Here is a 12,791-nt window from a genome sequence, read left to right on the forward strand (position 1 = left end):
TCTCTGTGCACCACTCCAACGTCCTTTCTCATAACAAGTGAAAACAATAATCATTGCTACTGCCCCAGAGAAAACCAATGCAGACCTACTCTTTGGAAAAATTCTGCTTTTCGATCAATTATTCTTTGAATTCTATTTTGTCTGAGTATCTCTTTAGAGCATTCTGTTGCAGGTTTTTGGAGTGGAACAAGATGAACTCATACGACCTGAATACAGTGTCCACCTGTTGTGTAGGGCAGATGGTGACTGGCTGAGTTTGTTAGTGCAGTAATTCCTGTGTGGAAAGCATGCATGGGCTTGTCTGGCCAATCATCTTTCAAAAATTGATGATTCAAAAAAAATCTTTACACTTAAAGCTAAATACCTACAACTAACTTGCACACCTATATACAACTGCACCTAATGGCAACCTGACTGATGTTACAGCCTGCTGAGAGTAAACAATCACTTCCACATCAAATAACCATGCACTTTTCACAAAATAATTAACATGTCTTGCTTGGTAACATCAATGTTTCACCACCAGTATAAGTGTTAAGGTAAGTTCTACTATCATTAGCAATATTGCAAGTAAAAATTTCACCCCAATATATTACTTCAACTAAATACCTAAAAAAATGTTTCCGTTATGCTCACTCAAGAAACTCTTTCATAACAGCACCCTCTATAATTCAGTACTTCCCAAAACATAAACATAACTAAAATTAGTAAGTAAACACATAAAATTCATGTACATGTTGTGTTCTCAATTATCAATGCCTCTGGGGTTCCTTTAAAAGGGTGGGCATGACTTAACATGAACTATTGTGGTGCAAGTTGAAAGCTGTAGTTTAACATTAACAGGTGACGTCATTTCTGTCACTTGATAGGGTCTTTGGTAATTTTTTTTTTTTAGACTTTCCCTGTGGGACATAGGAGTTGGTAAACATCACCCATTGTACAACATGATACTTTCATAATACTACTCTTTGATGATGTCCACCTTGCTGTCTTCCTGTGTTTTTGTGTCCATCTTTTGAACCTGGTGCTAAATATTTTTTAACCTTTTTGAGAAATCTTTTATTGATGATTTAGAAAATGTGTAAAAAAGGGAAATGTGTACAGTTCTGTTTCTACTGAACATATGCTTATTCTCCAACACACATCATAGAGACTAGAAGAATTAGAACTTTTGCATAAAGAAAGAAAAGTTTATAGGCTGGACTTGCTAGAAGAATTACATATTTTCAAGCAAATTTGCTCACAAAGATGGATCCATTTTAAATGAACAGGTGCAACTCAAAAATAGAAATTTTCTAGATAGCTTCAGACCCCTACTTGTTAATGTAACAAAGTGGTGCCTTGATCTTCCATGCGACTATTGCACATGTCATTTTCCTCATCTGTTAGTGCTAGTGTTTCTTCTTTGATATTATGTAAATAAATATCTGGAGGTTTTGATGTTCACAATTTTGCAGGTGTGTCACATTTCTGAGCTATACACATTTTAGCATATCCCCCCCCCACTCTCCATCCTCCTTTTCTTCCCTTTCTGTATCCCCAATTCCTTCTCTCCCTTAGTCTTTATGCTATTGTTTTCTGCTTGCATTATCTCACAGTGTATGTAATCTTTGTTTTTACCACAATGACATTTTCTAGATGGTATAACCTAATACTTGTTGCCATTCTATTAATTTGAAATATTTATGCAGCTAGAAATGATCTGGTTTTTAATGTAATGATTTTCATTTTAATGTTTTAAACAAGTTTAGTGTAATAATGTTCATTCATTATCGCGCACTCTCCTCACATACTACTAGTGCCCCCCTTGCTGGAAGCTTTCCTTAGCCCAAGAACTGTGTACACAACATTAGTGCACTTGTTGTATGTTGATGAGGTAATGCTAAATGACAGCCACTGTGATGTCCATGTTTCAATTATTATGGAGGTGAAATTTTACATCTGACTGACATCTTTCAGCTGTATTTTAATGTAACTCTGCCACAACATGTAACCCAGTTAGTGTGAATAATTTGTAACGAGATATTACTGCGCACACACACACACACACACACACACACACACACACACACACACACACACACACACACACTGTTAACATGTTTAGGTTGTCACTATTTCCTTCTGAAAAAATGAAACCATGGTAAGGGGGTTTCAATAAACCTTCCACTTTGAAACTGATTGGCTGTTCATTAGTTCCACAAGAAGATATCCTATTCCCACACACTTGAGCAATATCCCTGAACAGGTCACAAGAATGATTTGTAAGCAATTTCCTTTGATGACTGTCTGCATTTTTCCAGTAGTCTGCCAAACAACCGCAGTCTACCACCTGCTTCACCCACGACTAAACCTATGTTACCATTCCATTTCATATCACTCCAAAGTGCTACACCTAGGTATTCATGGCAGTTGGTCAATTCCAGCTATGTGTTATTGATATTACTACGAAAACAATCAATTAGTGATATAATTATTTAATTCAATAGATAAAATATCTACTAACCAAGTGGTGGCAGAACACACACATAAAAGACTGTTATGATTGCCAAGCTTTTAGAGCCAGTGGCTCCTTCTTCAGGCAGAAGAGTTGAAGGGGAAGGAAAAAGGATGAAGGACAAGGACAAGGACAAGGACAAGGACAAGGACTGGAGACGTCCAGGAAAAGGGATAGATTTTGGGAAGGTCACGCAGAACCACGGGTCGGAGGAGACTTACCGTACGGGATGAGAAGGAAATACTGGTTGTTGGGGACTGCACAGACAAGATTTAAAAACCTGAATGCTTAAAGATGGAAGACAGGATAATATGCAATACAGAGATTACAACTGAAACATTGTGTACAAGTTAATAATTACATTGTACGTAACGGGAGGGGGCAGTGAAAAATAAATGGGAAAGACAATGAAAGATGTAGAAAATAAAAATGGAGTTAAGCAAAGAGTATTTACAGTGAAGAAAATCTGAGAGAGAAGAAATTAACATAAATTAAGGCCAGGTGGATGGCAAGAACCAAGGACATGCTGTAGAGCTAGTTCCCACCTGCGGAGTTCTGAGCAACTGGTATCTGAGTGAAGAATCCAGATGGCGCGTTTGGTAAAATAGGTGCTGAGGTTGCGAATGTCATGTTGTAGAGCATGCTCTGCAATGGGATATTGTAAGTTGCCAGTATATACCCTCTCCCTATGCCCATTCATCCTAACTGATAATTTGGTGGTAGTCATGCTGATATAGAAGGCTGAATAATGTTTACATAATAGCTGGTATATGACATGTCTTTTCTCAGGTGGCTCTACCTTTGATAGTATATGTTTTGCCAGTTACAGGGCTGTTATAGGTGGTGGTAGGAGGGTGCATAGGGCAAGTCTTGCACTGGGGCCAGCCACAGGGGTAGGACCATAGGGTAAAGAGATGGGTACAGAAGGACCATAGGGTTTGGCAAGAATATTGCGGAGATTGGGAGTGCGACAGAAAGCTATTCTAGGTGTTGTGGGCAAAATTTCAGACAGAATGGATATCTTTTCAGGGCATGATTTTAGAAAGTCATGGCCCTGTCAAAGTAGCTGATTAAAACATTCCAGACCGGGATAAATGACATCCTCCCTACTCACCTTAATCAACTTTATACTTACCAACCACTACTGTACCTTCAAGGGGCAGACATACAAACAGATCAGGGGTGTGGCCATGCGAACCAGGATGGCTCCTTCCTGTGCCAACCTTTTCATGGGTCGCGTGGAAGGGGCTTTCCTGGGATCTATAAGTCTTCATCCCCTGGTTTGATTCAGATACATTGATGACATCTTTACCATATGGACTCATGGTGAGGCTGACCTGTTAAATTTCCTCTCTGAATACTTTCTCCCAACTAAATTTCACATTGTCCTATTCCGAATCCCATGCCACTTTCCTCACTGAAGGGCAGCTACACTCTTCCATCGACATTAAGCCTACCAACAAACAACAGTACTTACATTTTGACAGTTGCCATCCTTTCCATGTCAAATATTCCCTTCCTTGGCATCTGAGGCAAATGTATTTGTTCATATGCAGACACTTTACAGCACTACACCACCATTCTGACCTCAGACCTCACTGCACATGATTACCCCACCAGCCTAGTTAAAAAGCAGATTTCCCAGGCCATCACATCCCATCCTGGTACTGCTGATCCCTCTACAAAACAGCTTTGAAGCACACCATTGGTGTGGTCTGGAATGTGTTAATCAGCTACTTTGACAGGGTCATGACTTCCTAAAATCATGCCCTGAAATGACATCCATTCTGTATGAAATTTTTCCCACCACACCTAGAATAGCTTTCCATCGCCCTCCCAATCTCCGCAATATTCTTGCCAAACCCTATGCCCCTTCTGCACCCACCCCCTACCCTATGGCTCCTACCCCTGTGGCCTTCCCCACTGCAAGACTTGCCCTATGCACCTTCCCAATACCACTTATAACAGCCCTGTAGATGGCAAAACATATACTATCAAAGGGAGAGCCACGTGTGAAAAGACAAGTCATATCCCAGCTATTATGTAAACACTGTTCAGCCTCCTACATTGACATGACTACAACCAAATTTTCATTTAGGATGAATGGCCATAGGCAGAGGGTATACACTCGCAACTCACAATATCCTGTTGCAGAGCTTGACATTCATGACTTCGGCACCTGTTTCACTACACGTGCCATCTGGATTTTTCACCCAAGACACCAGCTGCTCAGAACTTCGCAGGTGGGAACTAGCTCTACATCATGTCCTTGGTTCTCGCCACTCACCTGGCCTTAAATGTATGTTAATTTCTTCCGTCTCATCTTTTCTTCTCTGTAACTACTCTTTGCTTCACTCTGTTTTAGTTTTCTACATCTTTCATTGTCTTTCCCATCTATTTTTCACTGCCCCCTCCCACCTCTGTTACGTACAATGCACTCAGCTTCTCATGCTTATTAACTTGTACATGATGTTTTAATAGTAGTCTCTGTCTTGTATATTACCCAGTCTTCCACCTTTAAGCTCTCAGGTTTTTAAATCTCGTCTGATGCAGCCCCAACAATCAGTTTTTCCCTCTCATTCCATACAATAAGTCTCCCCTGACCCATGGTTCTGGGTGACTTTCCCAAAATCTACCCCTTTTCCTAGACCTCTCCAGCCCTTTTCCTTCACCCTTCTTCCTTCCCCTTCAACGCTTCTGCCTGAAGAAGGAGGCACTGGCTCTGAAAGCTTGCCAATCACAACAGTCTTTTATGTGTGTGTTCTGTTGTCACTTGGTGAGTAGATTTTTTATCTATCCAATTAAATAATTTTATAAATTATTGATATTACTATATTATGAAAAGGAAAGTTGCTCCTCACCATATGGCTGAGGTGCTGAGTTGCAGATAGGCACAACAAAAACAAGGTCTTGTTGGCCGAAAGCTTGTATTGGGACAGTCTTTTTATTGTGCCTATCTGTGACTCAGCATCTCCACTATATGATGAGTAGCGACTTTCCTTTTCATATTATTGTTAGATTCCATCCTGGATTTTCCATTGTTTGATTCACTGGTATTATTGTCGTAGGATACTGTTTTTTTTTGTTTCATGAAGTGCACAATTTTACATTTTTGAAAATTTAAAGGAAGTTCCCAATCTTTGCACTACTTTGAAATCTTATGAAGATCTGACTGAATATGTATGCAAGATCCTGGATGGAATAATGACAATATTGTCGAAAGGATAGATGGCTACTCAATATATAGTGGAGATGATGTGTTGCTGGAGATGTTGAGTTGCAGATAGGCACTACAAAAAGTCTACTAAACAAGTAAGCTTTCAGCCAGATGGTCTTATTTGGAAATAGACAACATAACATACATATTCACACAAATGCAGCTCACACACACACATGGCCACTGTCTCTGGCCACCGGAGCGAGACCTGGCAGCGAGAGACAGTGGTCATGTGTGTGTAAGCTGCATTTGTGTGAATGTGTATGTGTATGTTGTCTATTCTGGAATAAGGCCTTCTGGCTGAAAGCTTACGTATTTAGTAGTCCTTTTGTTTTGCCTGTGTGCAGTTCAACATCTCCACTGTATGGTGAGTAGTAATCTTGTCATTTTCATAATATTGTGAGCATTTATGCACTTCTTTCAGACAGCACTTCACTGTAGATAACTGTGTCATTAGTAAAAAGTCTGATGTTACTGTTAATATTGTCTGCAAGGTCATTAATACACAACATGGACAGCAAATATCCCATCACACTTCCCTGGGGTGCACTCGAAATTACTTCTACATCTGACTGTGACTCTCCATCCTACAAAACATACTGCATCCTACTGCAGATTCTACTGCTTCATAAGTCTTTAGGTATTCTGCAGGAACGCCATGTGGCATTTCTGGCTGTAAACTCCTCAAAATGCGTCAAGTTCTCTCTGTTCGGGTTCCTGTGCAATACGGCCTTATTCATATTTTACGAATGCGATTTACAAGAGTCTCTACTGACTCTCCGTGTTTCTGGAATATCCTGTTAAATGGCTATTATTATTATCTCAATGTATATCCAACCTCATGTTCAATCGGAATAGGAGCCAGCATTAAGTAACTGGTATCCGTAGACATCTAGTTTCAACAATGTAACTCCTTCATTCATCAAATGAAGTCATCAAATCTTTGTTTCCATTAATTTCTTGTGGCACATCACATACGCTCTTAGCATCTTCTGTCAACTTTGTTTGACTGCTCAGTAATTGCTTTTTTCTCCGATTTCCGAACCTGGCACTGTATCCAAATTGTCAAAAATCACAAATACATCTTCCCCTGATGTTGAGAAAAATGGAGTGACCAATGAAGCAGTGTTACTGTCAAGGATAGGTGCACTAGGAAATGATTGTTCCATCCTATCCTTCCTTAGTTGTCCTAACTGTGGCTGCAACTGAGCTACTTGATCAGTCAGATGCTGAATCACATCCTGAGCCAAAACTTGTTTAGCTATGTTACCTACTTACTACCAACAGAAGAATACAGCACACCCAAAATAAAAAGAAAAGGAAGAACAAAGGGTAGAAAACCAACCCTAAATAGCCCCAAAAAACTTGAAAATTGGCACTTATTCATAATGTTGCATAGGATGTCCCTACATCAGAATTATGGAATTAGCTTTTATCTTCTAGTTGCCACCCATCATCCTCTTCAGCAGTTCTTCTGACACCTATTATAATGAGGTTTGAGGAGGAGATACTGCTGATGACAATTATAATATGGTACCAGAAACGGCAGGGTGTGGGCAGCGGTTCTCTGCTGAAAGTGGATGCAGGAGCAACAGGAAAAGACAGTTCGTAGATACAAGCACTTCTTTTAATTCTGTTTGTTTACAATCATTGGACTTTGAAGCTGCTGGCATCAATGGTGAGCGAGGGTAATACACCATCCTGGCATTTCCCAGTGAGCCAACTTTTGGCCCTACATTAAGGTGATAGTGCTGAGTGTGGGCTCCCGTAGTGGCTAGTGCGGTTGCATAGAGGGAGTCTCTCATTACCTGGCCCATAACAAGCTGAACCAATGTGCCTGCTCCATTATGAATATGGCAGTCTGTGACCTGCCCCAGTGGCTCAGGGCGAAAGAGTCATACATTGGCACCTTGGTTGAGGAACATGTGGCTGGCTCCCAACGTCAAAGTTCTGTGAAGGCAGCAGAGTGCTGGGATGCACAGGTGGCAGGCAGAGGTTCTGAAACTAGTGATGGCAGAGATGGCCACATTATCAATACAGCATTGGCCAAGACAGACTGCTTGTTACCTTCCTGCCCGGCTGTTTGACAATAATGGCTGGTCCAAGAGGTGTCCAAATGCAACTACTTGGCACTGATTTCGCAGAAAGGTGGCATTTCTGTGTCGCCCATAAATGTTATGCAATATAGGCAATGACTGGAGTGGCTGTCATCGTGCAGAAATCATGATATGGGAGTTCCTTCAGACTTACAAAACACACAGACATTCATACATGTTTGACCCTACTTACTGCAGTCACACTATGATCTCCCTCTACAGTATTTACCCAACCCACTTCCCCCCCTCCATTACCAAACCGACTATTCCTTGATATATCAGGATGTGTGCTATCAACCAGTCCTTTTTTTCCCCTCCAAGTTGAACCATAAATTTCTTTTATTCCCAATTCATATCAGGTACTTCCAGTATTTTTTCTGTGGCACTACATTTCAGATCCTTCTAGTTCTTCTTGCCTGTACTGTTTACCACCCATGTTTCATTGCCAAATAATGTTACTCTCTAGATCGAGGGGGGGGGGGGGGGGGGGGGACAAGAATTTGGCATGTGAACCATGCACTGGCATGAGTGCCGTAGTGCTTAGCCTAGCTGGAAAACTTGTCTCATCACCATGGCACCCTGTCTGAAGGGGAGTAGGGGAAAACTGGAAATGCACCTCTTTTAAATGTCAAAGCAGTCTCTCTCTCATTGTGGGAACAAAGTTTTCTGGAGGGACTGTTTCCACCAACTGTGCTGGTCAGAGGAACTGATGCTGAAAAGATGCTGTCTGTCTCTCATTTTTAATGAGAAAGAGACATTATCCAACCAAAACAGCCCGTAACCTCGTTGTTGTTGTTGTGGTCTTCAGTCCTGAGACTGGTTTGATGCAGCTCTCCATGCTACTCTATCCTGTGCAAGCTTTTTCATCTCCCAGTACCTACTGCAACCTACATCCTTCTGAATCTGCTTAGTGTATTCATCTCTTGGTCTCCCTCTACGATTTTTACCCTCCACGCTGCCCTCCAATACTAAATTGGTGATCCCTTGATGCCTCAGAACATGTCCTACCAACCGATCCCTTCTTCTGGTCAAGTTGTGCCACAAACTTCTCTTCTCCCCAATCCTATTCAATACTTCCTCATTAGTTATGTGATCTACCCATCTAATCTTCAGCATTCTTCTGTAGCACCACATTTCGAAAGCTTCTATTCTCTTCTTGTCCAAACTATTTATCGTCCATGTTTCACTTCCATACATGGCTACACTCCATACGAATACTTTCAGAAATGACTTCCTGACACTTAAATCAATACTGGATGTTAACAAATTTCTCTTCTTCAGAAATGCTTTCTTTGCCATTGCCAGCCTACATTTTATATCCTCTCTACTTCGACCATCATCAGTTATTTTGCTCCCCAAATAGCAAAACTCCTTTACTACTTTACATCATTTCTTCTTTTAACCATAAAAAAAATCACACACACATCAGCACTGCTGACCAGTGCCTCAGTTATCACCCAATGTCACTGAGACCTTAAAAATTAAATTGGAGCCTTTGCCAGCGGTTACTGACCAAGATGGTGCAATGATAAGATACTGGGATTTTACTCAGGAGGACAGTGACTCAAAAACCCAGCTGGGCAACCAGAGTTATGCCATCTGTGATTTCCCTTACTCACTTAGGGCAAGTGTCAGGGTTCTTCCTACGAGATTTCCTTCCCTGATCTGACCTCATCCAGCATTTCAAATGACCTCATTGTCACTGGGACATTAAATCTTAATCTTTATAATTCCTTCATTTGCTAGGGCTTCACCTACCCCTTTGAGATTGAAATATATTGTACACAAAAAAAACTGCCTTCACTCTTTCATAAGTCATAACATTTCAACCTCACTCTTTGTCTCATATGAAAACTGTGTACTATCCTAAGAAGGAAGCTTTGTGTTTAATTTGCTGTTGATGGCAAAGTCAGTACTGGGGGAGGAAGTGTCATCTATGAAAGTAACTTTGAGTGTACCCCATTATTTTTCAGCTATGCAATTGATGACATATCACTAGCAGTGGTCATAACTAAAACATATATAGGAGTTTGTGTCCACAGTGATTTTTAAATTGAATGATTGCTTAAAAGTAGTTGTGTGAAAGGTAGATGTCAGACTAAGATTCACTGAAAGAATCCTAAGGAAACAAAACCTTCTTTTGATTTATTCTTGAGTATTTCCCATTAGTCAGGGGGTGTTATTGTGCAGGATTAACAGAGATAAGGAAGACCCAAAGAATCACATTTCCTCAAAGGAATATTTCAGAAGTGTGAGAGCATCCACGACATGCAAATCCAAAATCTGTGCCAGACTGTACAAAAGAAATGTGCATCACAGAGAGTTTTTTTAAGCATGCTGAGATCACCTGTTCCAAGAAGAGTCAAGCAACATATTACTTCCTCTTACTTGTACCTCTCACAATGCCCATGGACAGTAAAATCAAAGAGATACAAGTAGTCATTCTTCCATTCACCATTCACAAATAGAACGAAAAAGAGTGAACTGATACTGATAACCAATATAACCCTGTGCCGTTAATCGTAGGGCAACTACCATTTACAGAATTAGATGTAGGAGCTAGACTAGACATGGATGGGGAAGACTGATTGATTGATTTGTTCATTCATTCACTCATTCATCCATCCATCCATTCACACGGAGTGCATCAAGAAAGAGAACATTAAGGAACATGGAACAACGCAGGATAATATATAAACAAAAAACAAGGAAATAAATTAATCTCTATACTGTACCAACAATAAACTACCACCATAGTGCTTACATCTATTCATGCTTATGCTAGGTGAATTTAATCAATGAAATTAGAAAGAAAGTTGTTACTATAGAAAAAGCTGCTGCCTCCTCAGCTGTAGTAGACAGCTGTTGCCTATTTGCTGTCAATAGCTTAATGATGATTTTTTTTAAAGAAAATATTTACCTACATATGTAAATATAGTCATGTTTTCAGTACATTCCAGCTTGTTGTGAAGTTTGACAACAGATATTGCCAACTGCCTTGTGCGTAGCATAACTTTTCAATCTTCGAATCTAAATATTCAGAGTATTTGTAAAAAGAGTGGCAAATAAGGTAGACTTTTAATTTTATTTTGATTTGAAGTGATTCTCAATTTCTTACTTTATGTCAGTTGGGAGCTTGCTGAATATCTTCTCACCAGACTACATAGCTTCATTCTGAACCCTAGATGAGGAGGCAAATGAAAATTATTTTTGTGTCTTGTATTGTGACAGTGCAAATCACAGTTGAAAGTGACTCTTTGTGGTCACAGACAAAAAGCCAGTAAGCGGTAAGTATATTGGGATATGAATGTAAGAATTCCAATATTCTTAAAAAGACTGCTGTAAAATTTGAGGTTATCTACTTTACACAGTATTCTTGCTGTGCGCTTCTGCTCAATAAATATTTTATTTACGTTAATGACTATATTGTTAGAAGAGTAGACTACTAATTATCATATAGCGGAGACGCTGAGTCACAGATAGGCACAACAAAAAGACTGTCAAACAAGTAAGCTTTCAGCCTTAGCTTAGGTGCACTGCCCCAGAAGATAATTCAATAAGACAACAGGCAATGAAAATATGAAAAATAAGCCAACACTCATACCTTTAGGTCAACAGCTTCTTGATTAGTTTACCAATGTGTTAACTCCATTTTAACTTGTTCACCAACTAGACTTTAAGCAAATTCACACAGGATATTTCCTTCAGTATATGACAATTAACATCTTCCGATGCATGCAAGTCATTATTGCTTGTTTGAAATCACATGAATCTTTATGATAATGAAAAGTACTTTGTGGAATACATATTGCTGTGTGCTGTAAGTCACCTGGCATTCTGTAGTGGTTGTAGTCATAGTCTGCCAACTTATTTCTCACTGGTTCAATTCTCGTCTCCTCTTATTATGTATCATTTAAGATTTGTAATTTCTGGGACTTTTTTATGTTATAGTGGAATTTACTTGAACCTTCTATGCATGTACAAACAGAAGCTGTATCTGTTTTGTTTTAACAAAAATGCATGACGCAACCCACAGGTGCAGAAGTAGCTAGATGAGCCCCATGTTCTGAATACACTGTCTGAGTTACCCCAGTCTGCTTCTTCCAATGAACCTTAATTCTGAGACACCAGTATTCCAGGAACTTGCACAAAACAATAGGGTTTTCCACAACTCTTTACATGGTACATTGGCATACCAGGGTTGAAGAGTTTGGTGAAACACTTAGTCAATATTAAACCTTAGCAGAGTTCGGTCACAGCAGACATCAGCTCATCTGCAATTGCTTCTATAAGTTTAGACAGCCATATCACCAGTCTGTACAGCCATATCACCAGTCTGTATGCTTAACATGTGCCAGCTAAGTGTCATCCTGTTGTGGTTAGTCTGTGAACCAGTCATTAAATAATGGCAGGAGAAAGGTAACAATTCACTGAACAGTTGACATGATGAGTCATCAATACACACATGAACAGGACAAACTGTGTCACTAGCTTTCAGATGCATCCTCCTCCAGAGCTATGGAGTACACATACACACAGGGCCATCCTCCAGAGCTATGGAGTACACATACACACAGGGCCACTTCAAGAACATTTTTTCACACAGGTGACTTATCATTTGGTGGACTCCCATTGCTTCTGCCTCACACACTTTCACCTGTGTCAGCTTTTACTACTAATTTTGATGTACACTATAAACAAATCTTGTATTTGGGCACCCCTGGCACCTCCCTCAGTTTCGTGTCCCAAGTGACTGCTACTAATCGTGACACATCCTGTAGAGAGCCCTTACAGTTGTGATGCCTCTGGCCCCTCTTAGCTTGGCGTACCAAGCATCAGTTTGTGTCACATGGGTTTAAATCGGCCCTGCACTACGCATATACACCTGTATGGGCTACATTGTCCTCGTTGACTTCAATTTGCCAGCACAGCTATCTGGACTGAGCTGTTGTGCTGGGTGAAGTGAGGAGGGGAAGAATGT

This window comes from Schistocerca piceifrons, chromosome 2 (assembly GCF_021461385.2).
Source record: "Schistocerca piceifrons isolate TAMUIC-IGC-003096 chromosome 2, iqSchPice1.1, whole genome shotgun sequence".
Taxonomy (NCBI): domain Eukaryota; kingdom Metazoa; phylum Arthropoda; class Insecta; order Orthoptera; family Acrididae; genus Schistocerca; species Schistocerca piceifrons.